This window comes from Mustela nivalis, assembly GCF_964662115.1.
Source record: "Mustela nivalis genome assembly, chromosome: 6".
Lineage (NCBI taxonomy): Eukaryota > Metazoa > Chordata > Mammalia > Carnivora > Mustelidae > Mustela > Mustela nivalis.
In genome coordinates this window covers 129,619,316-129,647,310 of record NC_139025.1, presented here as the reverse complement: position 1 = coordinate 129,647,310, position 27,995 = coordinate 129,619,316, and the positions used below count along the sequence as shown (strand labels likewise).

The 27,995-nt window shown below is 38.4% G+C and overlaps 1 long non-coding RNA gene across 1 annotated transcript; it reads left to right on the top strand.

Annotated features, from left to right (window-relative positions):
• The first annotated feature begins 7 nt into the window (after positions 1-7).
• On the top strand, positions 8-27,995 carry LOC309867549. Its single transcript, XR_014313238.1, has 3 exons — positions 8-530; positions 27,167-27,305; positions 27,887-27,995. It is a non-coding gene; the product is annotated as an uncharacterized lncRNA (long non-coding RNA).

Genomic DNA, 27,995 nt, shown 5'->3' with positions numbered 1-27,995 from the left:
GGCGGGGGCCGGGTCTTGTACGGGTCTGCAGGCTGGTGTCTGCATCCCGGAACGTGCCGCACACACCCGCGACCAGTGGTCACTGCGGAAACCCATCCGCACCTGCCCGGTGTCCTCCCGAGCACGTCTCTCAGTTTCGTTTGCTACGTAAGTGACTAGAAACCAGCACCAATTCCAGGTCTCCTTGGTGGTTTTCTTGAATGTGACCGAGGAGCGGTTTCCCCAAAGCGAGACTGCCCTAGGACTGCCATCTAATGAGTAAATGCTGCGGAGACCAGGTTCTCAAAGGAGAAACAGCCCAGCAATGGCTGGAGAAAGGAGTTTTAAATACGTGGACTTTTAAAAATAGTGATTGGACCACGTGTCGTCTGTAATGTGGTCCGGTTTCATGACTCAGGCTAATTGGTGTCAATAATAAATAAAAAAGAAGATGGCTAATAAAAGAGTTCTGAATGTCTAGATCGAGTGCAAGTGTTTGTCTCATAAACAATCAGGCTGTCTGGTAAGAGGGGAACTGTTCTAAAGGAAAGGTAGGTTTCTTTTTTTACTCTAATTGTAAAAGATTTCCGCGTTACATTATGCATCCCATCGTTCGTAAATAATTTTTTTAATTAAGAACTGAAAACAAGTCAGAAGCTATCACGGTGGAAACCCAGCCCTTTCCCTCCCTATATTTATTTCCTAGATCATTTTTCCCCTTGGAAATTTTTAGCTCAATTCAGTGAGTCAGTGTATAGAAGGGAAATAAATCTTTTTTTTTTCTTTTTTAGTTAAGAGAGTCATTCATATGGGATTTGTTTGTGTTTAACTGAAATTCAGCTTAATTTTCAAATACAATGTTCCAGTTGTAGATGTTTCTGGACATTAGCAAAGGAAGAAACATATTAGAATCTTTGAAAAGAAACTCAATTTAGCATGTATCATTTAAAAATAAGGTACTATATGTGAATAATTAAAATTTAGGTTACTAATTTTTAAAATATTTTTTCAGCGAGTTCCCTGCATGAGCTTGATCTTGATGCCTACAGATCCCTTCTGCAGCTAAATGTAAAGGAATATCAAAATTACATTCTCATCATATTTAGTGTTCAGAATTTTTTATACATACTTGTAAATTAAGACAAAAGTTTAGAGCCAATTTTTAAAAGGTGAATGCTAATATAAGCAGCTTTACTACAGAATATATTCCAAGGTTAGTAATAAAAATGCCCATCGAGTTGTCCCTGAGAACATAAGGAGGTTTATGGAATAAAGAGAAATGTAAGATTATTTATATTGTAGATCTTTTTTAACCAAAATGATTTTTCATTTGTGAATTTTTTAAATGTTTGTGTTTTCCTAAAGTAATAGGAAATAAATAAGATTAAGTTATTTTAGACAGTGAAGTTAGATGCTTACTATTATAGAGCTTAATATTGAAAAGAGAATGAAAATTTAGATTGCTTTTCAGCTCTAACTTGCTCACCTAGACAAACAAGGTGATTTGTGTTTTCTTCAAGGATTACATCCTGCATATCAAAGTCAAACTTATTTTTTCAACCTTGGAAATAAAATCATGTAGTAAAACATTAATTGGAGTCTGCTTTATAATAGCACCAACAATGCATTGCACATTTTGTTTTATGCAATTTTCCCCAGGTGTCTTATAAATTTCCCTTCATTTGGAAATGAAACTGGTTGCTCACTTTCACTTTTTAAAAACTGTTTACTTGAAAAGTTTTATTTCAAAATATTCTGCTCAATGTACCAGATGCCCCCAAAATGCAATATGTACCAAGTGAAAATGTGAGAAACAGCACAGATGACAATTGATAAGTATTCTAAGTATACAATACAGTGTGGTATATTTCCAGAAAGGAAAGTCATTCAAAGCAAAAGTGAATAAACTACAGCCACACACACATGAGCAAAACTTTGAAACACAATTTTTAATTAAAAAAAGAATGCAAGTTTTGAAAAATAGCACATGACAACATTTTGATAAAGCTCTTAAAGGGACAACAAAAAACATGCGGCAATTTTTTAAGTAGAATAATTACACAGTAAAGTATTTTTGTTTTGTTTTACTTTTATTTTGGCAAGAGGATTAATAAAGAACACAAAACATAGGATCCTGGTTACCTGTAGGACGGAGTGGGGGAAACCTCATAGGCACATGCAATGTTCTCAGAACTATGTTCATTCTCAGATTGGGTGGTAAATTTGCAAACTTCCACTTTATAATTATGCTTTATAACTAACACATATATTACACATATTTTTGTATGTATAAAATACGAAAGAAGATGATAAAAATACGGGAATCACAAAAGAGATCATCCCAGTTTTCCAATATGACTCTTTCAAATTCCAAGTTGTTTGTAAAAACAACTCAGAAGAATTAAAGAACCATTAAAATGATCTAGTTAATCAAGGTCTTATCCTTAAGTATATTTTTCAAAAGAATGTTTACCTATAACCTATCAGTGCAATTCAGGACAAAAACAAGTCTTGAAATAAAAAATGTAGAAGAGCTCACAGGTAACTAGGTTTATTAATTAAGAGTGCATTAGTGCATTACGTAAATTGTCCGGCAGTTTCCTGTAGGGTTAAACACACACCTAACTTATGATCCAGCAATTCTACCCCTAGCTATTGAACCAAGAGATGCGAAAATAGATCCTCAAAAGACCTCTATGGGAATGTTGGTGGCTACTTTATTCGTAATAGCAACAAACTGGAAACAACCCAAAAGTACATCAAAGGAGAATGGATAAACATATCATGATACATCCATTCAATCCAATATTGCTTAACAATCAAAAGGAACAAATTCTTAATACATACAAAAACACAGATGAGCTTCAAAAGCATAATTCATAAGCCAGTCACAGAAGACTACCTACCGCCATTAGTTCAGATAAGTTCAACAGCAGGCAAAACTGATCTATGAGATAAAAAATCAGAATCATAGTTGCCTTCAGTGGGAGGCAGCAGGGTTGTAGATGATAAGGAAGATGCATAAAGAACTTTGGAAGGTTCTGGCAATGCTCTGTGTCTTGACTGGGGTATTGGCCATGATAGAGCATGCGTTCATCAAAAAGAGACCAGACAGGGACGCCTGGGTAGCTCAGTGGGTTAAGCCGCTGCCTTCGGCTCAGGTCATGGTCTCAGGGTCCTGGGATCGAGTCCTGAGTCGGGCTCTCTGCTCAGCAGGGAGCCTGCTTCCCTCTCTCTCTCTCTGCCTGCCTCTCCGCCTACTTGTGGTCCCTCTCTGTCAAATAAATAAATAAAATCTTAAAAAAAAAAAGACACCAGACTATAACCTTAAGATGGTTGCATTTCATTGTGTGCAATTATATCAGAATTTTAAAAGTTTTAAGGAATATATTGTACAATTTAGAAATTTTGTAGCTGTTCTAAAAAAATTTTGCACAATGATTTCCATTTTTGCTATTATGTGAGTTAGCAGAGATGCTCATCTCCAGCCTTCATGCCCACAGCTGTCTCTACAGAAATATACTCTTCAGAGGTCCATCTGCGTAAGGTCCCTATGTAGGCAAAATAAAGGGTCTCCACAAAGCAATTCAGGGGCAGGAAAGATACTAGTGATCTCTACTTGCTTCTACTTGCCCTGCACGGCCAAGGCAATGTGAGTCCCAGTCCCTTTGAAATCTGTCTACACTCAACTTGAGGTTTTCTATTTTAGATTTGCACAGATAGTCAGCTCACAGGGCCATAAATGCTACACTCCTCCATGATACTTTAAAAGCAATGTGGAGGTTTCAGAAAGAATTTGGACAGAGACAGCTGGGACATCTTTTTCTGACAATGTCCAGAAACACATTTTGGTAGAATATCAATAAGGGAAGTTCCTATGCCAGGCGTGATAGGCATCCTTGGAATCACCATAGATTCAAGGTAGAAGCTGGAAGGTTTCTGTCCCTGCACCAGCACCCCAAGCATACCCTTCTACAGACTGGCACTGACCTATCCCCAAGCTGATGGTAGACATGTTCAATTCCCCAGGTGGTAGTCTCGGAAATATTTTCAAGCAGCACCAGGAGCACTGTAATGGCCCCATCTTTTTCACCTGTCATTTGCTGGGGTTGGTCTCTGAAATGGATGCACCATCTTTACTCTTCCAGTTAATTAACACATACCTGTAGGAAGACTCCCTGCCTGGCAGAGAACATAAAAGATGCTCCTTTGGTTTTGAAATGCATCATGGAAGTACCTGAAAAGTAGGACTAAATCAAAATTTCTGTTCCTTCTGATTAATGCCACGAGCTCTGAGATGTTTTATCAGTAGCATGCCAGGAGGAGAAAAGCTTCTCTGTCTGCCCGGCCCTACTCTCTAGTGCTCTGTGACTGTACCTATGGCTTAGCCTCTGTGTTTTCTCCTCTGTGAAAGGATCATGTGGGAATAGATCTTTTGCTTCTGCAGTGCCATGATATCTCCCTTTGGCTTTTAATTGAGAGTGTGTCTTGGTATCACTCTACTTTAACTGTATGGTATCTTACACTTTAACTTTGTGTCGCTTACCCTTGCTTTCTCTGCAAAGTAATGAATAGTTGATAAGTCAATGCATAGGCAAGAAAAGCCAGACTCAGGGAATAATTGTTTTCTAATTTGCTTTATTAAGGCATATTTTTCACACATTAGAGTTTCTTTCTTTTTTTGGGGGGGGGTAAAGATTTTATTCATTTGTTTATAAGAGGAGGGGGGAGCAGAAGGAGAGAGAATCTCAAGCGGACTCCACACACTGAGCACAGAGCCTGGTGCCAAGGATGCCAGGACCCTGAGATTATGACCTGAGCTGAAATCGAGAGTCCTCTGTTCTGAGCCATCCAGGTGCCCCCACACACGTTAGAGTTTCTTAGAATAGAACACATTTTTTTAGCACTTCAAAATTCTCATAAATATTCTTCTAAGAATAAGGTATGGAGAGACAAACAGATACATCACCACGGCAGGTACAGGTGCCCAGAGGTGATTCACAAAAGGAATATTTCCCAGATGATAACAGGAAATGTTGCTGCAGAATGTCCTTTTTGGGATATTAGGTTCCAGTGAAAACCTCATTTTATAAGATATATTTGTACATTTCTTCAGGTTTTTGCTTTGTTTTGTTTTTGTTCATTTGTTTCGGGGTTTTGTTGTTGTTGTTGTTGTTGTTGTTGTGTTTTTTGTGTGTGTGTTTTGGGGTTTTTTTTTTTGTTTTTGTGTTTGTTTTTGTAAACAACATCAAGGTTATCTGGCTCCTTACTTAGCAGCAAATTCTGCTTCTGGCCTCAAGGACACACTGCAAATAAGTAAGATCTTAAAGTTATGCAGATGACTGTGCTCCGCAGTGTGGGGACCATCTCAGGAGAAATCAAGTTGTTTACATTTGTCTTTGGAGGACCACTGATCAACAATAGACCTGAAGACTGACACAGGGGCAGGAGTAAGAAAGGGCTAGTTGCTCTATCCCATGAGAGATGATTAAGACATATAGACATTAAAATAAGTCTTATATGACTTCTGGTTTTATATAAAAGGAAAATGATTATTAGACTTGACCCAGGTAAATCCAATGTGCAGACCTAGACTACCGGGAAGGAAAACAGATTTCAGTTCTTTTGGAGAATGATTCTTCCTTTTCAATAGAGACAAACAACCAGCATTTTCTTGCAACTTCCCTCTGCTTGGAGCACTGCCTTGGATGGGAAAGAACTCTGTATTATCAGGATGTTCATATAGAGACTGGATCCACGCCTGCTGGGGAAATTGTCCTAGACGAGAATGACAGATGACCTCTGAGGTCTCTGGATATTTAAATTATGTTTCTATGTTTGGATCATTGTGTCTGATGACCACTGAAGGAGCCTAGCTTTGCTTTAAATGAATAGGGTTGAGCTTCAAATTTGAAGGTGTAATAATTTAATATGACACTGAATGTATCTTATATTACAGAAATCCTGTTGCAATAAGTCCCGAAAGAGGTCCAAGGCCCAGGTTCAACACACTGAAAAGTCAAGTTAGGAGGTTGGGGATTGCTTTCAAACCAGCCAGACTGTGGGAGATAGCCAAGCCAGGTATGGCCCAGAAGAAGGTTAAGATAGTGGTGTGTTAGCATGCTATTGTCAGATGTTTGACATAAGGTTGAGGGAGGGGGAGCCTGTTTTGTAGAGCTTGTCAATTTCCTCTGTGCAATTCTTCCCCCTTGGCTGATTTAAGGTACAGATATGAGGTCACTGAGTGCAGAGCTGGGAGGACATGTGCACCTAGATTCTGTGAGACTCTATGATCCTGTTCCAGTAATCACTGGGTTAAGATACCTGAGAACCTGTTGCTATCTTTGTAACAAGTTAACTATGTGTTCAGTAAGAAACTTATAAGCAACACAATACAAAAATGGCAATAGCTATAAACAGGAAATTCACAGAATAAACCAGAATAGCCAATAAGCATGAAAAATATATTCTGTAACCTGGTTGGCTGAATTAAGAATTGAACAATACCAACTGTTCACAGGGATGAATGGGGGAATTGGATTTTTGTTCACTGTTCCTTGGAAAACAAATTAGTGAATCCATTTTGGAGAGCAATGTGGCAATATCCGTAAGCTTAAAGACGTATCTATCCCACAACCCAGCAATTCTATTGATAAGAAGTAGACCCTAAAATCTCTTGACATTTACACCAGAAGACACATATGAGAATGTTAATTGGAACATTGCTTTCAATCATAAAAAACTAGAAACAATCTAATTGTCCCTCAGTGGAAGGATGAATAATGGTGTATTATTCATACAATAAGATACTATACAGAGGTTAAGATCAATGATCTAAATCTAAGTGAATCAACAGAGATAAATCTAACAGCTAATATTGTGTAAAAGAGCAATTTACAAAAGTTACATATCTCCATGTTACTGTTTATGTAACCATTAATACAAAACAATAGTATACACTGTTAATAGAAATATAAATATGTAGTGTAAATATAAAACATGCATGGAATTAATAAACAACAACTTTAGACAGTATCTCTGAGAATGAAAGGAGAAGAAAGGAATAGAATTATTTTAACTGTATTGGTAGTACTTTGCTTCTTGAAAAGATGAAAGAAATTTGAAACAGAGCAAAATATTAGTATCTTTTCAACTTGGAAAATGGGTACATGTGTGTCTGTTCAATTCTTTTCTGTACTTTTCTGTATGTTTGAGCTATTTTATAATTTTTGTCCTTTTTTTAAAGATTTTATTTATTTATTTGACAGACAGAGATCACAAGTAGGCAGAGAGGCAGGCAGAGAAAGAGGAGGAAGCAGGCTCCCTGCTGAGCAGAGAGCCCGATGTGGGGCTCCATCCCAGGACCCTGAGATCATGACCTGAGCCAAAGGCAGAGGCTTAATCCAGTGAGCAACCAAGTTGCCCCAATTTTTTGTCTTTTTTTAAATAATTATTTTTATTTTAGAACAGTTTTAGATATAAAGATTAATGCAGAGATAGCACAGAGATTTCCTGTATACCCCAAGCCCAGTTTCCTCTATTATTAACATCTTATGTTAATAAGATACATTTGTCACAATTAATGAGCCAATATTGACATATTATTATGATTCACTGGAGACCATACTTTATTCAGATATTCTCAGTTTTCCCCTAATGTCTATTTCCTGTTCGGCATTCCATCAAGGGTCCCACATCACATTTAGTTATCATAGGTCCTTGGACTTCTCTTGGTCTTGATAGCTTCTTAGACTTCCCTTGTTTCTGATGACCTTGATAGCTTTGAGAAGTACGGCTCAGATATTCTATAGAATGTCTCTCAACTGGAATTTGGTGGTTTTTTTCTCATGATTAGACTGGACTCGTGTTTTGGGGACAAAAACCATATAGGGAAAGAGCTATTCTCCTCAAATCTTATCAAGGATACATACTGACTTATCCCTGGTGATGTCGCCCGTGACCACCCAGCTGAGGTCATGTTTATCAGATTGTTCCACTGACTCTCTACTGATACAAATTTTCTACTTTCCCCCCTCTCTCTCCATAATATCCTCTTTTTTTTTTTTTGCTTTTTCTAACATTTTATTATGAAAATGTTCAAACATAGAAAAAGTTGAAAGAAATTATAGTGATCTCACATGCAACAATATACAACCTAGATTCTACAATTAAAATTTTATTGTACTTGTTTCATCAGGTTATTCATGTATCCATCCTTTATATTATCAAACCATCATTTTTTTTAAGATTTTTATTTATTTATTTGACAGAGATCACAAGTAGGCAGAGAAGCAGGCAGAGAGAGAGAGGAGGAAGCAGGCTCCCCACTGAGCAGAGAGCCCAATGTGGGGCTCAATCCCAGGACCCCGGGATCATGACCTGAGCCGAAGGCAGAGGCCCTAACCCACTGAGTCACCCAGGCGCCCCCATCATATTTTTTTTTAATAACATATAATGTATTATTAGCCCCAGGAGTACAGGTCTGTGAATCATGAGGCTTACACACTTCACAGCACTCACCATAGCACATACCCTCCCAAATGTCCATCACCCCACCACCCTATCTCTTTCCATCCCAGCAGCCCTCAGTTAGTTTCATGAGATTAAGAGTCTCTTACGGATTGTCTCCCCTCCCCGATCCCATCTTGTTTCATTTTTTCCATCCCTACCCTCCACAACTCCCCACCCTGCCTCTCAAATTCCTCATATCAGAGAGATCATAAAATAATTGTCTTTCTCTGATTGACTTATTTTGCTCAGCATAATACCCTCTAGTTCCATCCAAGTCGTTGCAAATGGCAAGATTTCAGTTTTTGATAGCTGCATAGTATTCCATAGTAGATATATACCACATCTTCTTTATCCATTCATCTGTCAGTGGACATCTTGACTCTTTCCATAGTTTGGCTATTGTGGGCATTGCTGCTATAAACATTCGGGTGCACGTGCCCCTTTGGATCACTACATTTTCATCTTTAGGTAAATACCCAGTAGTGTGATTGCTGGATCATAAGGTAACTCTATTTTCAACTTTTTGAGGAACCTCCATACTGTTTTCCAGAGTGACTGCACCAGCTTGCATTCCCACCAACAGTGTAGGAGGGCCCCCCTTTCTCCACACCCTCGCCAGCATCTGTCATTTCCTGACTTGTTTATTTTAGCCATTTTTACTGGTGTGAGGTGATATCTCATTGTGGTTTTGATTTGTGTTTCCCTGATGCCCAGTGATGTGGAGCACTTTTTCATGGGTCTGTTGGCCATCTGGATGTCTTCTTTGCAGAAATGTCTGTTCATGTCTTCTGTCCATTTCTTGATTGGATTCTTTGTTCCTTGGGTGTTGAGTTTGATAAGTTCTTTATAGATTTTGGATACTAGTTCCATACTATCCTCTTTGAAAGAAAATCACTATGCTTAAGGAGGAAGGAGTTACCCTCCCACTTTAGGGTGACGTATCTGCATAAGTTGTTGGGAGTTCTACTGCATGGAGGGATTTGTCTGTTCTCCCCATTTATTTATTTCCTGAAACATTATTTCTTTTTTTTTTTAAGATTTTATTTATTTATTTGACAGACAGAGATCACAAGCAGGCAAAGAGGCAGGCAGAGAGAGAGGAAGGGAAGCAGACTCCCTGCTCAGCAGAGAGCCCGATGTGGGGTTCGATCCCAGGACCCTGGGATCATGACCTGAGCTGAAGGCAGAGACTTAACCCACTGAGCCACCCAGGCGCCCCCCTGAATCATTATTTCTTTCAGTATAGACTCATATATGTTTTTCATATTTGGGGTTATAATCCAATACCACTTGGTTTTGTTCAACTTGTTCCAGCTTTGGCTGTTGGGAACTCCTTTGATATATCCCCTTGGTCCCTTTGCCATATCCCCCATCATTCAGTTTTTTTTGTTCTCAGGGGTCTTTCTCCCCAGTCTTCCTTATTTTCTGGCATTGTAAGATATTCCAGGTTTATCTTATGAATCTCCTGCCCCAATCCTAGAATCAGTCATTTTCCCAAGAGCTCTCATTCCTTCTAATGGAGAATTCTATTAGAAACCAACATCTGGGTGCTAGACATGCTTGTTGCCTCTAAGACTTCTTAGCTGGCAGAACAAGGAAATGTGTGTATACTAATGTGTATTTACACATATCTGTATGTACATTAAAGTAAATATAAACTCAGGCCAGAGGCTCACACTCAGCCCCCAGCTCTAACCCATTAGCACATGGCTCATTCTAACTCTCTCCCCTTGTTCCCACTCCAACAGTGAGAAACCCTACTCTCACCATCTGCCATCCATTGACTTATTGAGCCATTGATAATTTTTAAAAAAAAAGGGGGGAACTATAGGGAAATGCTCCAACTTAATACATGGTGCAGACCAAAGGTACAGACTATTCACAGAGCAGCTGTTTGCCAGGAGAGGGTATTTCATGTCGTGATTCATTTATAGCCCAGACCTCCCTCTGGTGCCTTGTACCCTTCCAGGGGGCTCTCATGGAAACACAGGCAAAATGCCCTTTCAAAATAAGTCCTGAAGCCCGTATGGGAAAAATGAATAACACCAAACCACACCTGAAAGGGCTTTTGGAGAAATTAGCCAAAAGGGAGAGTCAGGGGATACAAGCTAAGGAAAAAATCAAGATCGGAAGCATTCAGTTTCAGCAGCAGTTCCTAATCTCCTTTGTGTAATGGACCCTTTCAAGACTCAGAAGAGGGCCTTGGACCCTCAACCCAGGAAAGTGTTCACATAGATCAAGCAGCATGAAAAGAAGCATCCCATGGTGGAGGAAACCTCACCTCTAAGCCCGTTCTTGGACCTCAGGTTAGGAGAACCTTGTGTATATAGTATGAAGGTCAAGATTGCCTGTTTGCTTGTCTGTCAGTGGGGAGCGCTGGAGGGAGCAAGCAGGCTCAGGGTAAAGGCTGCCTTGTTAAAGGGCGGCTGTTTTCAGGATGGCCAAAGCTCCTGCCTTCCAGGTGTGGCCGGAGGATCTGTCATTGACAGCTGCCAGTTCACTTTTATAATTACCTCCCATTTACAGTGAGTAGCAAACGATGCTGGTTTTCTATTTATGGAAATAACAAATACTTGTTTCTTCTAAAGCCAATCTAAGTGTTTTCTTTTTTTAAATCAGGTTAAAAAAATATATGAAGTGATGTTCTGGGACAGTAGGGAGCTAAGGTCCTGAAAATAGGTGCAAAGAGGGCTGACTTGAGTATAATGAAAAGTTCATGTGCTTTGGATCCCAAAGGGTCTGGATTCAACAAACCAACTGCCAGCTCCATGATCTCGGGCAAGTGAAATTTTTCCCATCTGTAGAATGGCAATAACAGGAGCTCCTGGGTGGTGCAGTCTGAGTGTCTGACTCTTGCTTTCAGCCTGGGCCATGATCTCCAGGTTCGAGCCCCATATCGAGCCCCATATCATGCTCCACGCTGACTGGGGAGTCTGCTTGGGATTCTCTCTCTCCCTCTTCCTCTGTCCCTCCCCACCCTTGCTCTTTCTTTCTCTCAATGAACAAATAAATAAATAATCTTTAAAAAAAAAAAAAAGAAAGAAAAAGAAAAAGAAAGAATGGCAATAATAGATTTGGCATGCCGAGAGGTTTCTTGTACTACTCATATCACAATCAGGGGAGGTGCTTGTAAAACAGAACTTTCCAGGCTGCTACCTTCAACATTTTTATCATATGCAATCCTAAAGGGGTGAAAGCCTAGAAATCTGCATTTTAACAAGGGCTTTCCCCCGATGCTTTTTATGATGTTTTGGGGCTTTGGAGAGAGTAAAATGAACTAAAATAGGCTTTATAGCTGTTGGTTCTCCAGAGCAGGAAGGACACTTTTGCTTTGGAGAGCCCAGCATCTGAACGTCATCACTTTTAGAAAGGAATTCCACGGGTCCTGCCTAGGAATGTCATGGATGGCTGTGCAGGTTGTACACTGCACACAAGTCTAGTGATCAGCACCTCAGAATAATCGTGTGGAGCAAAAACTGCAAGGTCATACATGCCCTCCTTCTTCGAAGGAGCTCAGCTGGTCTAGATGCCCTTGGTTCTTTCTCCATTTTTGAGCCTGTTTAATCCTCAGCTACACAGCAGCCTTCCAGTGAATTCCTTCACTGATCAGTGAGCCTGGAATTGGATTTTGTCTTTTGCAATCAAGACACTTGACAGAGTGAGTGACCAATGACTGATTAGTTTCCTTCCATCAGGGAGGGTTCCTCAGTAGCATTCCTAGGATTTGGGATGAGTGTCCTAGTGCCCCTCCCTGGTACAGAAGTTAAGTAGGTAAAGATATAACCAGTTCCCCCATCCAAGCTCTGTTCTGCTTCAAGCTGTTTTGCAGATTGGATTTTGTCTCAATAGTTCATTTGGAAAGAGTAATTCTACTACTTAAAAAAAAAAAAAAAAGTTTGAAAACCACTGCCTGATAGCAGACGGTATGGTGCAGACAGCAAAGAGGTGGAGAGTGAGGGCAAAGGAGGTAGGAGCCTGAGGGAGTCCTGGGGTCTGTAGGTCTCCCTAAAGGAAGCAGCCAAGGCCCCCATTTCAGAAGTAAAGAAAAATCGCTGGTAGGTGCTAAGTCCCACAACCTGAGTAGGAGAAATTTTAGAGGTCTCTCAAAATTGTCCTCCTCCACACATGGGAAGATGAACAGTGTCCACAAATGAGAAGAAAAAGTGGGTGCCCATGTGACAGGATCACCACATCACCACATGACCTCAGGTGGAGGGACTAGGAGGAACACCTGAAGAATCTCCAAAGACCACAGCCAAGAAAAAGGCACCAAGGTCAAAGGCACCAAAGGGAAAAGAGTGCATGGTACTTTCCTTTGCCGAGGTCACTGGAGGATGGGTGTGAGGGTGAAAAAAGATAAAGGGGTTTGGACATTTCCCAAAGGAACCGGAGCTCTTCCCCCAAATCTGCAGCACTTGGAACATTAAAAATAGAGATGTTTCCTTGCTCTCCTAAAATTTGACATTTGCAACAGAGGTATTAAATTTTCATTGCACATTTCCTCTGGTTCACAACTAAGACAGTAGCAAAATTTTCTCCAACAAAAGATGATATGTTGAATATTCTTACAAATATCATCCCATTCACCTGCTTATCATGGATCAGCTGCCACTGGGCTGCTGCTGGCTTTTTGCTTTTTAACAGGGCATAGACACAGAGGGCTGTGTTTGACTCACTTTTATGGCTGTATGTCAGGCTCTTCTCTTATTTTACTAATTTGTTCTCTTTTATCCCCATTCTCCACTCCCGACCCCCTCCTTAACCTCATTATTATCATAAAGGTAGGCAGGTAGTTTTAAAATTTTGTATGTAATGTAAAAGCCAGATTACAGAGAAAGGACACACAACAATATAAGAGTACAGCCCCCTTTGGGGGGGTCATCTGTTGAAAGTTGTGGCCCCTCTCCCTGGAAAAATCTGCCTCTATTCAAACATATAACTTTTGCAACTTCTAGGGTTCAGGGACCCCTAAGGCCCTCCATGGATATTCTTTGAACCCCAAGTTTATTACCCTTGTGTTATAAGAACATCGTGAGAAAGAACAAAGTGCCTGGAATTCAGACCCTTTACAATAGACTGTACCTTTTATTATTTTCAAAATTATAAAAATAAGTTGTAGTGGGATAAACATATTGCAATAAAATAGAAACGCTATGTTAACAAATGGACAATGTTTATTTCTTTTTATGTTCCAAGCAACATAACTATTGCTTGGATATAGATTCTTCTGGAAGAGGAAGAAAAGAACTTACCTTTGTTAGGTGCTTACTTTTGGTTGGGTGTCATGTCTGAAGTACAAATTCCTTCCCCTAACCCACATAGGCGGTCATTATTTTCATGGTCGTTTTCACAGATAGAGAAACTTGAAGTGTAAGGAGAGGACAAAGGAGGGAACAATGTGGTACGACTTGTAATGTTAAGTGTTAAAAATTCTGCCTCAAATACAGACACGAAGAACATTTTTTAAAATACAAAAATGTATTTTTTGTATTTTTGATGACTCAGTCAGTTGGGTGACCAACTCTTTTATTTATTTATTTATTTATTTTTTGGTAAGATTTTATTTAATTTTTTGACACAGAGAGACACAGCGAGAGAGGGAACACCAGCAGGGGGACTGGGAGAGGGAGAAGCAGGCTTCACACTGAGCAGGGATCCCAATGCGGGGTTCAAACCCAGGACCCTGGGATCATGACCTGAACCGTAGGCAGACACTTAATGACTGAGCCACTGAGGCACCCCCAGGTGACCAACTCTTGATTTCAGCTCAGGACATGGGACCAAGCCCCACCTGGGGCTCTGCACTGAATGTAGATAGAGCTTGCTTAAGATTTTCTCTCTCCCTCTCCCTCCCCCCGCCCCTTCTCTCACCCTGCTCCCTGCCTTTCTCTCTTTCTCTCTCTAAAAAAGTCAGTTAAGTGTCTGACTCTTGGTTTTGGCTCAGGTCATGATTTTGGGGTCGTGAGATGGAGCCCCACAATGGGCTCTGCCCTTATCTCGGAATCTGCTTGAAATTCTCTCTTCCTCTGCCCCTCCCCATCCCCCCTCAAATAAATAAACAAATAAATCTTTTTTTTTAAAGTCAAATACAGTATTTTAAAAAATGAATTTATTGAGCAAAATGGAATTCGTGTTTTTTCCACAGAGGAACTCAAATTCTGTCTTACTAAACTAACATTTAAAATCAGTGGAGTGAATGTTTCCTGTGCCACCTATGATTATACCATTGGGTTCCTTTGTCTCATTTTCTTGGGTTTTCATTTGGAAAGGTGCTTTTTAAAAAGTCCGAGTGTATCTACAATATGTCATACCTTAAAGGAACATGCCCCCCCCACCCCCCACGCCTTGAACACTACTCACTCATTCACTCCACAAAACCTGCATCTCTCAGGAAGGAGCCGCCCTGGTTCCCAGACGTGGAATCAGCTTTTCCTTCTCCATGCCCTCCTACCCTTTCTTTGCCATCTGCGCCATTGCAAATGGTTTGTAGGCAGTTTGTGTCACTTTTTTTTTTTTAAACCAGTGATACTTAGGGTATGTATGCACACAGGAAACATGCAGTACATGTCTGCTAAACTGAGTTAAACTCCTACCTTTTTAATTGGGAACCTTTTAATTTTTATTTAAAGATTTTATTTATTTATTTATTTGAGAGTAAGAGAGTGAAAGAGACAGAGCATGAGCAAGAGGAGGGGTAGAGGGAGAAGCAGCTCCTCACTGAACAGGGAGCCCGATGCAGGACTTGATCTCAGGACCCTGAGAACATGACCTGAGCTGGAGGCCAACACTTAATCGACTAAGCCACCCAGGCATCCCTAATTGGGAACATTTTAAATCTAGAGATGTAAGAAGAAAAATTTTGAAGAGACACATTATCCCTGTGCCAGAATTTGCAGCAAATAATAACATTTTCTCATTTTTGCTTTAGATCTTTGTTCGCTTTATTTTTATTTTTTTAAAGATTTTATTTATTTATTTGACAGAGAGAAATCACAAGTAGACAGAGAGGCAGGCAGAGAGAGAGAGAGAGGGAAGCAGGCTCCCCACTGAGCAGAGAGCCCGGTGTGGGGCTCGATCTCAGGACCCCGAGATCATGACCTGAGCCGAAGGCAGCGGCTTAACCCACTGAGCCACCCAGGCGCCCCCGATCTTTGTTCGCTTTAAAGAAATAAAATTTACAGATGGTTTTACTCTGGTTTCATTTGCCTCGGGCCCACTGCAGAGAAAACTATGATCTTTATTTTGGCATGTATCCATATCCTGATCTATATTTTTATACTTTTACTGCACATACTTCTTAGTATTAGTTTACATGACTTAACAACTTTACATATTCTGAACCTCACTGGTTAAACTTAATATGTGTTCTCGAGATCTATTCATGTGGACACTATAGATCTTGTGTATGTCTTCATTATGTAATATTCCATAATTTGAATATACCATGTTTTACTTGGGCATTCCCAAGAGAGAAGTTTTCAGAGGCTTCCTGTCCAACTCTTCGCTATGACAGACAATGCTATAATGAGTATCTTTTTTGCAACCTGGGTAACTTTTTTGTACAAATGACCTAATACCCCATTGGTAGATGGGGGAAACAATGTTGGAAGAACAATGGAAGTCATTTTGGCTCATGTGTGACTTTTCCCAATATGTTACTGTTTTGAAGCAATTAGAAGAGAAAGTCTTAGCAATGAATACAAACCTGAGCCGAAAATCTACAAATGTATCTTTCTTCAGAGCAAACAGCAACTGGTTTAAATGGTTTAAAAGACCATTACGCTTTCCACGGATACACATAGCCAGGTAACGCTTGAGAGTGCTGATGAAAAAAAGGAAAAACTTGGATCCCTTCCCCCTGTATTAAAATATTGGAAAAAGGAGACAACTATCCTGAGGGACATATTTTTAATTTTATGAAAATTTATATGAAAGTCCACATCTATCTGTCCAGGAAGGAGCCCCCAAAAATAGGCATTTGGGGCTTTCAGGTGGAATGTCAACAGTGGATTCACGGTTACTGGGGTTTTGGTCATGATTTTAAAAACATTTTTGTTATTGTTACTTCTTGGGTGACAAAAATTCCACAGGTTTTGAGCGATCTTCCCCAGCTCTATTTTCCCCATAAGACTGGCTATTCTTAGGTGGAGGGATTTGCATTTATTTCCTTCAGTGCATGTTTAAGAGTTTCTCTAGAGTAATAACCTAGCAGCGGAATTGCTGGGTCACCGTACATTTTCAAACTATTCTAGATTTTTCCAAATTACTTTTCAAAGTGGCTTCACCAATTTACACTCCCATCAGGAGAGTCCTTATTTTCTTTGCCTCCATGCTATTATTAACTGATGTTGTTAGACTTTATTTTTACCGATATCATGCATGTCAAGTGCCTTTTCACAGTTGTTTTCATCTGCATCCCCCTAGCTGCTAGTGGAACTGAGCATACTTTTATTTGCTTATTGGCTATCCCAGTTTCTTCTTCTGGGCATTACCAGTTCAACACTTTGTCACTCTGGAAGCTGAATTGTCTTTTTCTTATTGATTTACAGGAATTCTTTATGCACTCTTGACATAAATCCTTTGCCTATTAAGTTTCTACTTTTATGTTCTGCTCTTGATGTCCCCATTCTCTGTATAAGTCTTTTTTATATGTCTGATGCACTATAAAATACACTGGATTGGATTTTTTTTTTTCTGGAATATATCCTAGGTACCTGTGGTTTTGGATTATACAATCAGGTTGTACAACTGGAAATGTTGGAAACTCAAATGTTTATAAAGATGTTTGTTTTCCTGTCCATACTTTATCCCTTCTCCTATCCCTTTTCATTGCATGAATGAGTTTTCAAAGCAGACCAGAAGAGATATCCCCTGTCCTGGAAACTGTTGGTGAGATTTCTTTCTTTTGCCAGGTTAATATGAAAAGATTTTTGTGGAAAACACTCAGGAAGGTTAAACTTCATATTTGAATGGGATCTTTTGTAGATGTCTTAAGCCCATGAGAAAACAATATGCTTTATTAAGTCCCATGATTCTATTTTTCAAAATATTCAAGTCATACACAATGATGCTTTTCTGACAAGTTACCTAAGAAAAATTTTCCTTACACTAAAAAGAACCTGAATTTCAGACTAAATTTTTGAAAGTGACATTCTGATTTAAAAAAGAAAGAAAGAAAGAAAGAAAGATACCTAACTCCAAAAAAAAAAAAAAAAAATACAGGGAGTTTGCCTGGAATTGAAAATTCAGTGTGTGGAAATGTGAGGAAAAGATCTAAGTGTTGGCAAAAGATTGCAATAAAGTAAATGATGTGGTTTTCTCAGGGGTGATTTTGCAACTTGAAACATTCCAAAAAGAGTTACTGATCACAAAGTTTCTTTTAGCTTCTGGCCTCGAAATACTTGGCATACATGGAGCTCTTATGGATATTTGGATAAATTAAATTTATATTGACATTTTCTAAGAGTTGGCCTAGGTTTCTAGCTGGTGTGGGCACATGTCAAACATGGAACATTTGGAGGTGTTCAATTTTATAGCAGGTCCCTATCAATATCACAGTGTCCCTTCTTGCTCTATATTCCTTAAAGCTGAATCACACCAAGGTTGAAAACATGTCATTATTTTCTGACAACAACAACAACAAAAATAAGCAGATTCCTTAAAATTTAATCAGAGAGTTATCAAATGACCTAGCAACTTCATTCCTGCATATATACATCCAAAGAATTGAGAACAGGGACTTAAACAGATATTTGTACCCCAGTACTCATAGAAACACTATTCTCAACAGCCAAAAGGTGAAAACAATCCAAGAGTCCATCAACAGATGAATGGATAAGCAAAATGTGGTATATTCATACAATGAATTATTATTTAACCTTTAAAGGCAAAGAAAATCTGACATAGGCTACAATATGGATGACCCTTGGAAACGCTGAGTTAAATGAAATAAATCAGATACAAAAGGAAACATATTGTATAGTTTTACTTATACAAAATATCTAGAATAGACAAATTCGTAGAGACAGAAAATAAATCAGAGGTAACCAGGGGGTGGGAGGAGACGGGGTGGGAAGTTACTGCCTTATGGATGCTGAGTTTCTGTTTGGGGAAGATGAAGAAGTTTTGAGAATAGTGGTCATGGTTACACAACCTTGTGGATGTAATTCACATCCCTGAATTATACTCTTAAAGTGATTAAAATGGTAAAATTTATGTTGTTTGTATTTTAAACATAATTAAAAAAAAACTTTAAAAAGGAAGTTTCTTCAAGCCCTTTCCTCACTAAAGCAACCAATGCTTAATAATGAAGTCTCGGGAAACCTATAAGGTAAAATATAACTAAAGCCACCCTTTTTCTCACCGTGCAGTGATGATACGTAACTAACGAGCTGTGCTTTTTCTTTCTTTCTGGTCACGGGTCCATAAATATGCAGATACACACCCAGGATCATCTTATAGGGTAGCCCACTCTTGTCACCGAATCTTCGAACAATCGGTAGAATCCAGCATCATCTGTGAACCCTAACCTAGCTAAACCAATCAACAATGGTTGGATACCTAAACTGTTTTCAATATTTTCACAATTTTCAATAAATTTGTCATGGGCCTCCTCCTATCTACTACCTTTTGCGGACATTTCATTATTTCTTAGGATACATTCCTCAAAGCACAACGACTGGGTCTGAGGATAAAAACTTTTAAAAAACCGTCCTTATGGCACTTGTATTCTTTTTTTTTTTTTTTAAATTTACTTTCTTTTCAATGTAACAGAATTTATTGTTTATGCACCACACCCAGTGCTCCATGCAATCTGTGCCCTCCATAATACCCACCACCAGGCTCACCCAACCTCCGACCCTCCACCCCTTCAAAACCCTCAGATTGTTTTTCAGAGTCCATAGTCTCTCATGGTACATCTCCCCCTCCAATTTCCCTCCAATTTCTCCCCATGTCATGGGGAGATGGAGAGGAGATGGCACTTATATTCTTGAGTTATCTTGCAGGAGGTTTGGGGAATTTATATCTGCCGCAGCCCAAGTAGGAGATTTTGTCACATGGTCGCCAACACTGAGTGTTACATTTTAACGAAAGTCTTTTCAAAATGAATGAGAATAACTTCCATAGAAATGTAATGATATGGCCCTAATGGTGGGATTGGTGTAGAATTTCTACAGATTAAACAGGGATGGAAGCAACTGCTAGAGAACTGTACATTAGAATGATTGGCCATTCTCTGCCACTTGGAGGTGGCTGGAAACATCCTTAGGGTTCTCCTTGCCTGGGGACTTGGATCTTCCTGCCTGCCCCCTTTTCAGGCCCCTCCAATCATGCCTAGGAACTCAAGGTCTAGCTAGCTACTTGTCTTTGCTGCTGCCATTACCTTTATCAGGAAACACTTCTCTCACCCATTTCCTCGAGAGCAGACCCACTCATTCTTTGAGACCCATCTCTAACAAACCTCCGAGGGCCAGAGGTGGAATGGTCTCTGGACTGAGGAATGGGGAAGGGCAAAAACCATAGGAGCAAACGCAACCACAGAAAGACGGGAAGTGGTGAGGCGGCTTTGAGGGGCAGGCCACTGAACGCCAGCAGAAACAAATGGTGGGGAGCAAGGGGGCAGGATTCTGGGCTCTGGGTGGGAGGCAAGCAGGGAGCAAAGGGGGAGAGGGCTGCTGCAAGTTGGCATTTTGTGCCTACTGTCTTGGGAGTGGGGGCACGGGAGGCAGGGCAGGATGGGCAGACAACCCTGCTGCCTGGAACATGGACAGACAACCCTGCTGCCTGAGAGTTCAATTCTTTTTTTTTTTTTTCTTTTTTAAAGATTTTATTTATTTATTTGACAGACAGAGATCACAAGCAGGCAGAGAGGGAAGCAGGGGGGGGTGGGGGGGGAAGCAGGCTCCCCGCCGTGCAGAGAGCCCGATGTGGGGCTCGATCCCGGGACCCTGGGATCATGACCTGAGCAGAAGGCAGAAGCTTTAACCCACTGAGCCACCCAGGCGCCCCGAGAGTTCAATTCTTGAACAGCACTCAGATTCTAAAATATAAGAAATATTGCCTTCGGGTATGGGAAAGTAATAACTTGAATTTGTGTCACACAGTAACCTTTACGTATGTTACCTAATTTTAAAAATTGGGTTGAGTCTCAGAACTAACGTGTAGCATTGGTAGTGCATTCACTGTCATCGTTCGTAACTGGTTATTTATGTGCTTACTCTGAGGTTCAGGAAAGCTGGAGAAAGCAGCAACTTACACCTAAGACTTCTGGCCCCACATCCTGAGCACTCTCCAAGACACCCTAAGCTGCTCTTTAAAAAATCTGGCCATCTTCCGTCATTCTGCAACTTTTCTAATGTAAAAATGTGATGTCAGTCTGCAAAGTTTCCAAAGTCCTGACTACAAGAGGGCGTACATTCAAATGACCCTTTCAAAAGGGATGTAAGAAAGGACTTTGTTTTCCCTTTCTGAAAGTAAGGGGTTAAAAAGCACAGAGATGCTTGATGAAAAGTGTGAATGGCGTCTTAATAATAAATGGCTTAAGAGATATTTGAATACCAAAGGTTTAGGATAAAATTTCCTAAAGAGTACATATACTTCATTTATACGCATTCCTTTATTTTTTATCTTCCCTGGTTTTTATCTTACCTTATTAATTAATAAGCAATTAATTCCATTGCTTTCTAGTTATCTTGGTATTTTTGTTTGGTTTGATTATTTTCATCAATAGAGGTTTATACGGGAACAACATATCATAGAGAAATGAAACTCACATGGTCTTTTTCCTCAAAAACTCCTTTGAGCAAGCAAGACTTACAGACCAAAGACCCCTACCCATTCCCACATGTTCCTGAAATGAAAAGCACGCTCACGCGCGCACACACACACACACACACACAATCAGTAAAAGGAGGAATGGTGCTGGTTTTGATTGAAATACTTCTATTTGTTTTACTTCTTAAACAAAGTATCATAAAGATATTTAACTAAAAATCATATTAATTGATATCAGAAGCAACAATAGAGTCACAGGCACATTGTAAACACCAATAAGTTGAAAGAGACTTGGTTTCAGATTGCTCAAATAACCCACAATTCTTTGAGCATTTTTGCTTAGGGAAAAAGATCCTCGGGAAATGAATGAGAAAAGTGGCAGAGATCCCAGATCTGAAATAATTTTCTTTTGCTCTGTCCCCCCACCAAATGGGGTGAATGTACTTTTGAGTTCAGTAGGTGGTCTTGCTAAGGTATGATTTGAGAAATGCATACCCAAAGCACATGATTCCTACACTAGTTAGAGTTTAAGGAGACATCCTTACCTTTTCTAATTTCCACCGAGATTTTACTTTTATTTATTAATGAAACAACTTAAAAACAATATTCACATTCTTTGGTTAAATCATTTCACTATTTATATTATGTTAAGCTTTTCTCTGATTTTTATCTGTATGTTAACGGATTTCACATCACCTTTATTCAGAGTTTTATACATTTTCATATACTTTTATATTCCACTTTTTTCACTTTTTAAAAAAAAGATTTTATTTATTTATTGGACAGAGATCACAAGTAGGCAGATAGGCAGAGACAGAGGGGGAAGTAGGCTCCCCACCGAGCAGAGAGCCTCATGCGGGGCTCGAGCCCAGGACCCTGTTATCACGACCCAAGCCGAAGGCAGAGGCTTTAACCCACTGAGCCACCCAGGCGCCCCTCATTTTTTTCACTATTAATTGTCTTGTGCACATTTCTCAATGTATCAGCCATCACCATTACACTTCTTTTTTTTTTTCCTGGAAAGGAATAGCCTTCAAATATTCTTTAGTGAAATAATTCTCCTATCAAAGAAAATCCTTTATGGTTTGGTGGGATATCCTCCTAACCTAGGTCTAACCGCTTGCATAGGAAAGGGGCTTGTAAATGTTGAAATGAACAATCCCCTCTCCTATGCAATTAAATTGTCTCCAGTGTTTGAAAATTGAAACAACGCTATGGTAAGTATCTTCATATATAACATCTTTAAAAATTCATTGTATTAGGAAAACTTCTAGGAGGTACATTTTTCTGAGTGAAACATTCTTTTGTTTGTGATGTGCCTTCTCCGATTACTTTCCAGAAGAAACTAACCAGTTTTTATTGCCATTGACAAACAAATGTCCTCTGTCTCCCCAAAGTGCAGCTAGCAATGGATATTGTCATTTGCTTTACTTTCACTTAATTTACTGGGTGTGAAATGATAACACATTGATTCAACTTGAATTTCTTTAAATTTTAGAATAGGTGGTTCGTTCATCACATGTTTTATTTTGTTTAGACCATTTCTTTTTCTTTTAACATTTGTCTCTTGAGCACTGGCATTTGGTTCTATTCTAAGGAGTTTATATAAATCCTACATCTATTTTAGATAATAAGCGTTTGCCTATCATTCGGTTCAAATATTTTTCATCATCTCATATGACTTTTAGAAATCGAATTTTAGGAATCTACTTTTTTGGTTGCTTAAATAATCAAAGTTATTTTCATACGTAGTTCTATTCTGCTTTCTCCTTCTTTCCCTGTAATAATAATTATTATTAATTTACCATTGAACGTACTCACTATTATGGTAGTAGATTTGAGGTCTGGGTCTAAGTTAATTTTTTCTTCATTTTGATTTCTAATTATCCCCAAGTGTTCATTAAATAATTACTACCTCTTTATTTGTTTTGTTAATATTTTTCATTTACCAGGTTCATACATATGATGGGCTACTCCTGCTTTTGCTCTTGTGTTTAAATTTGTTTCTGTTTTTTAACCACAAGAGTAATGATCTTTATTTTCATATTTACACTATTCTGTGTGTTCTGAAATTTTTAATAAGCATGTATTTTATTTTATTTGCATTAGGTATTTTTTGATGATGAAACAGCTGTAACAATTATATTTACCATTCATACATATTTATTTTTGAGTCACAGCATTGGAACAATTTTTCTCAGATTTGTATAAGTATTTTTAGAATTTTAATTGAAAATAAATCAGATACAACAATTAAAATGCATTCTTTTTTTATATTCAATCACCTGATGTAGTACAGTTATCTTTTTATATCTCCTTTTAAAATTAAGCATTTTCTAGTTCTCTTTGCACATCCTGAATTAATTTTGGAATATTATATATTTTTGTTAGTATTATGAATGGAACTCTCTCAAACTACTCGCTATTTGCTGATTTTTATTAGAAGTGCTCTGGCATTGTGTGGATTTAGCCTTAGCTGGATACTTTCATGAATTTTATTTTTATTTCTAAACTTTAGGTTGGAATCTTTAATTTCTTCAGGTTCAATTTAAAATAATAATATTTTTTAGAATTTTATAATATTGATTCTCTAGTACATTTTTGAAGCATTGTTAGGAGGACAAGAGTCTCCAAAGATTTGCTAAATAATTTTAACAAAAATCATCTTTGTTCTTTGTTTTTAAATAGAATGCTTTAGAAGTTTCTCTGTTACAGACTGGTAGGTTTTATCATGTTAAAGAAGTATTTTCTATTTTGGTTTTTAAGTTTTTACCAGAAAAGAGCATTGAATTTTATTGAATATTTTAATCTTGTATTAAGGCCATATATGTTTTACTCCTGAAGTTTTTCAAATTGTGTATTTTATTCATAACTTTACTGTATTAAACTGGACATATTTCTATAATACAGCCTATCTGTTCCTAGTAAAACTACTCTAGAAATAGGGTCATGTTCTATTTACAGATATTCTCACATTTATAAGAGCTTCATTTAGAAATAGATTTCCTTTGTAATGTTACCAGGTTGAAGAACAGAATCGGTTTTTTGTTTTTGTTTTGTTTCTGTCTGCTAAAAGAAACTAAGAAATATTTAACCAAAAAAGTGTATGCGTTGCAATTAGTTTTTAATTTGAAATTTTTGAAATTGTTTTCAGTTAACTCATTGTGTCTTTGTAGCAAGAAAAGCAGTTTCTTGGCTAACCTTAATTTCTTCCTTAATTATTGATCTGTTCACATTCTCAGCCTTTTAATATAACATTTAAAATTCTGTAACTCTGGTGAAATCATTCATTTTAGTTGAATGTCCAAATGCATCATTATTATGAATGGGCAACATATTCCCTAATGAATATTACCCTCTTTTTAGTGTTTAAAATTTTTTCTGATTTCTAAAAATTGTTTTCACTGAATTTACTAGTGAATTTATTGTTTTTCTGTCTTTTCAGAGTAAGAGATCCCGGCTTTAGCATTTCAGAGAATAGTTCTTGTCTTATTTGTTTAATTTTGCAGGTATTTTATTTTTCTGGGAGGTTTTTCTCAGTTGTTTTTCTATAAATATATTTCTAGTTTTTGAAAAGTTGCTTTTCTTATTAATAAAGACATATGAAACAGTAAGTTTTCTTGAAACATATCTTTGCTTTAAGCTCAAGAATGTGATGGACATTTCATTTGTTTTCCATATTTTAGAATGATTTGTTATTACATTTCAAATTTCTTCCCCGATGAGGTGATAGACTCTTTGTTTCATTGGTATTTGGTTGTTTTTCTTTTATTGAAATTTTGTTAATTTTTGTTAATTTTTTTTCCATGAAAGCTTTCTATAGTCGATGTTTTCCCTTTAAAGTCACACCATAAAATTGCTCATTCAACCTTATTAATTGCGATTTTATAAGTTTTTATTTCTTTTTCCCTACTTCATTTCATTGTTGTAGTGGAATAAGAATTTGTTTCTCCTGATTTCTTCTTATAATCCTAAATTTCTTTCATGTACTTTGTTGCAATGCATTTTAGTCCATATATATCTAACACTTTTGGATTCACTGATCATTTTGCCTTTGATTCTCACATTATAAACCCACCTTTATAGTTTCACCCTTTTTGTTTTCTGCTTTAATATCATAATATGTTTGATTGATATTTTCTGACCCAATCAATTATTTTTACTCTTTCTCCATCTTCTCTTTTAAGGAGAATCTTCTTGATTTTTTTTTTTTTAACTACAACCTGAAACTTTTTTTTTCTGCATAGGGAAATATAAATCCATTGGTATATACTCTTACAATTGTCATATTTAGACCATCGTGACCATATTTTATTTTTATTACTCTACAGTTTGTGTTATAGTTCTTTATCGTTTGTTTGTGTCTTCACTTGGGAGTCATATTTAAACTGCTTTGACCTCACTTGATCCTAAAAAGAAACAGAAAACAAATATTTATATTTTTATAAAGATACAGTAGTAACTGTTGAGAACGATGTGATACTTAGAATTTTGCGCCCTTGATTTTGTATGGTATTTTTCCATCACCAATGCGCTTGTTTATTGCCATACCTCCAAAGTGCTGTTTGGAAGCAAAGTGTTCACTGAAGGAGTTTAGGTAGGGTTTTCTGCTATTGAATCTGGTGGATAATCTCTGAGGCTCTCTTTTTTCCATCTTCCTTCTTTTAAAGAAGACTTTAGACAGTTTTCCACTGCCTTTGGGAAGCTTCCAGTCTCAACTGCTTCGTTTGATCCTCATCTAAAGCACTTTTTACAAGAAGAAAAAGCACCACTCTTCATTACATCTTAAATGAGAACATGAATAGAACAGACAAAGTCACGTCCGCGTCTTGGATCCACCTCACACTGGACATCGAGACAACGTGGTTGCATTCTCTGTTCTCGACTGGGGAATGTTCGAGTCACTAGCTGGCTGCCTTGCTGGGCTTGTCAGACTCCGTGGGCCCTTGCTGGGAGGAGCGTGGAGTTTAGAATTCAAAATTTAGCTCTGTTCCCGAGTTGCAACATCTTCTAAAAATTGAGATGCTCTGAAGATTCCTGAGATAGTCAAAGGGCCCAGTCTCTGGCTCTCTGGCGATCGCTCCGTTGTCCCAGAGCCCCGTTCATTTATTTATATATCGATTGAACTAATTCTTTCTTTATTTATAGCTTCTCTGTTATGTAACTGCCCCACACAGCTGAGATTCTTTTTTGGAGTGAGATGTGGAATAGTTTAAATACCTATGAAATCAAGTGTATACTCAGCACTGTTTCCGTTTCCAGCCTGAGCTCTTCAATCAGTTCTGGAAATTCTATTTGCTCAGAGTTTAGATGAGCGTCTGGGGGCCCTCACTAATTTTTTGTTCCCGAGGAGGAATACTATCAGCAATGGTAACGTTTATCGACCTTTTGCCACACGCTGCCTCACTGTCCGTTTTAGAAAAACCCTCATTTCAGCTGGGAGTCCCGGGAGGACTGAATCTTTTTTCTTTTTTTAATTTTACACTTGACTTTCCAGTTTATCTTTTGTCTTAAGGACTCAAGATTCTGGAGTGTTCTCTCTCCCGTCCCCCCTCACCTGCTTCTAGTTTTTTCTAGATTGTTCTGTGTAAAGAAGTCACTAGATGTCTGTTTTTAAAGCTGCAACAGATTAGGTGGTTGTTCTCTCCCATCCTTCTTTATTTGAGAGAGAAATATTATCTATATTCCAATTGTGATTCTTGTACTTGTTCTTTTTAGGAGAAGGAGCAGGAGTTTTAATGGTTTTCTTGCTATGAATGGTGTATAGTGAATAGGGTTTTTACTTTTAAAAATGTTTATTCTTCTTGCCTTTTACCTAGTTTCTTTTTTTTTTTCTTTTAAAAGATTTTCTTTCTTTCTCTCTTACTTTGTTTCTTTGTTTCTTTCTTTCTTTCTTTGACAGAGAGAGAGCAGGAGTGGAGAGAGGGGCAGAGGGAGAGGGAAAAGCAGGCTCCCCACTACGCAGGGTACAGGGCTCCATCCCAGGACTCCGGGATCATGATGTGACCTGAAGGCGACACTTCACCGACTGAGCGACCGAGGTGCCCCTCGTTTATGTAGTTTCTAAGAAGGCTCATTTCTTTCTCTCTCAAGCTTTTACCTGTTCGCTAAAAAGGTTCTAGATTTCTGATGTTTTCATGGGTATCTCAATAGTCTTAACAGAGAGGAGTTGCTTTGCAGAAACCCTCTCTCCATCATTTATTCAGAACATCGTTCTTACCCCGTGACTTGACTTTACCAAACAACCTGGGGGGAATGCAAGTTATCTTGTGAAACAAACATACATACTGTCCACTACCATAATTGGCTTTAATAACAAAACAGAACTAACTATTCTTAACTATTGGAAAAGTAGACAAACATGGGAACTTATCGCATTCTTTGACTCCTGTGATCTCACAGTTAAAAAGCTTCCTTGTCTTAGACATCTTTTGATTCCTGCAGTTTGACCTTTTATTGCTAATCACTTAAATACAAGCCTGCTTCTCAATGACTCCTGCCATCTGGGTATATAATTCCCTTTCTCACAGAGCTTCTTGGAATTTGGCAATACAGGTATGTTTTCTATGGGGTCAGAGGAGATCATTCTTTAAAAAGAAAAAATTATTTATTCATTTAACAGAGAGAGATCATGAGCAAAGATTGCCGCAGGCAGAGGGAGAAGCAGACTCCCTGCTGAGCAGGTAGCCGGAGCCAGGACCCTGGGATCATGACCTGAGCTAAAGGTAGAT